The sequence below is a fragment of the Lolium rigidum genome, chromosome 1 (genome assembly GCF_022539505.1).
Source record: "Lolium rigidum isolate FL_2022 chromosome 1, APGP_CSIRO_Lrig_0.1, whole genome shotgun sequence".
Classification (NCBI taxonomy): Eukaryota; Viridiplantae; Streptophyta; class Magnoliopsida; order Poales; family Poaceae; genus Lolium; species Lolium rigidum.
In genome coordinates, this window is record NC_061508.1 from 232257070 (window position 1) to 232259429 (window position 2360).

Below are 2360 nucleotides of genomic sequence, written 5' to 3' on the forward strand. Positions count from 1 at the left end.
GATAGCATGCAAGATCATAATAACATAATACATAATCTCAACCAAAGCAATCTCTCTATAAAGGATTGATACGTCTCCAACGTATCTATAATTTCTGATGTTCCATGCTTGTCTTATAACAATACCTACATGTTTTGTTCACACTTTATATCGTTTTGATGCGTTTTCCGGAACTAACCTATTGACGAGATGCTGAAGTGCCAGTTCCTATTTTCTGCTATTTTTGGTTTCAGAAATCCTAGTAAGGAAATATTCTCGGAATTGGACGAAATCAAGGCCCACGATCTTACATTTCCATGAAGCTTCCAGAACACCGAAGAGGGACCAGAGGGGAGGCCCAGGGCCCCCACACATGGTGGCGGCGCGGCCAGAGGGGGGGCGCCCCCCTACTGTGTGGGTCCCCCGTGGCCCCTCCGACTCCGCCTCTTCGCCTATTTAAGCCGTCCTGACCTAAATCTTCGACACGGATTGACGAAACACCAGAAAACCTTCCAGAGCCGCCGCCATCGCGAAACTCCAATTCGGGGGACAGAAGTCTCTGTTCCGGCACCCTGTCGGGATGGGGAAGTGCCCCCGGAAGGCATCTCCATCGACACCACCGCCATCTTCATCAACGCTGATGTCTCCTATGATGAGGAGGGAGTAGTTCTCCCCCGAGGCTAAGGGCTGTACCGGTAGCTATGTGGTTCATCTCTCTCTCCCATGTGATCTTTATGTGATCATGAGCTTTGTGATCTAGTTGAATATCATCTATGTGCTACTCTAGTGATGTTATTAAAGTATTCTATTCCTCCTTCATGATGTAATGGTGACAGTGTGTGCATCATGTAGTACTTGGCGTAGGTTATGATTGTGATCTCTTGTAGATTATGAAGTTAACTATTACTATGATAGTATTGATGCGATCTATTCCCCCTTTCATAGCCTGACGGTGACAGTGTGCATGCTATGTTAGTACTCGGTATAATTGCAATGGTCTATCATGCACTCTAAGGTTACTTAAATATGAACACCGAATGTTGTGGAGCTTGTTAACTCGGGCTTGAGGGAGCTCTTGTAGCCCTACACAATGAATGGTGTTTGTCATCCAACAAGAGAGTGTAGAGAAACTAGTATTTGTTTATTCAGTTATGTGATCAATGTTGAGAGTGTCCACTAGTGAAAGTATGATCCCTAGGCCTTATTTCCAAATATCGAATCTCCGTTTATTTACTGTTCTGTTGCATGTTTACTCGCTGCCATATTTTATTCAGATTGCTATTACCACTCATATTCATCCATATCACTTGCATCTCACTATCTCTTCGCCGAACTAGTGCACCTATACATCTGACAAGTGTATTAGGTGTGTTGGGGACACAAGATACTTCTTGTATCGTGATTACAGGGTTGCTTGAGAGGGATATCTTTGTCCTCTACCTCCCTGAGTTCGATAAACCTTGGGTGATTCACTTAAGGGAAACTTGCTGCTGTTCTACAAACCTCTGCTCTTGGAGTCCCAACACTGTCTACAGGAAAAGAAGTGTGAGTAGACATCAAGCTATTTTACGGCGCCGTTGCCGGGGAGGTAAGGTAAAAGGCACTCACACTCCGGACCCCGGCAACTAAGCTATTTTACTGGCGCCGTTGCCGGGGAGGTAAGGTAAAAGGTATTCACATCCTCCGACTACTAAGATATTTCCTAGCACTGTTGCCGGTGTGTGAGTGCTCGAAGCTATTTCCTTTAGATCCTGCAATTGCATCTTTTTGTTTCTTGTTTTTATTTTTCACTAGTTAGGCATAATGGAAAATAACAATGAGCTTTTTATTCTATTTCCTGAGTTAAGACATGGATTGTTTGATGCGAAAATTAAAAAACCTATGGAACCTTATTTGCATGCTAGTAGCAATGATATTAGTATGAACGCTACGAACACCATTGTTGATAATGCTATGGAAGAATTTAAGCTTGGGAAAGCTGGTTTTGATGAGCATGATATTTTTAGTCCCCCAAGTTTTGAGGAGAAAATTTTCTTTGATGATACTTTGCCTCCCATTTATGATGATTATAATGATAGTGGTATTTTGGTGCCACCTACTATGGAGGATAAAGGTTATTATGATTATACCATGCCTGCAATTTATGATGATTACAATGATGGTTGTGCTAGTTTTACTCCCACTATTACTAATAAAATTGATTATGCTTATGTGGAGAGTAATGATACTTTTATGCATGTGAATAAGAATGATTTATGTGATAGTTACATTGTTGAATTTGATCATGATGCCACTGAAAGTTATTATGAGAGAGGGAAACATGGTTATATGCATCTTAATAATATTAAGTTTCCCCTCTCTATGTTGAGAATTTTGAAGTT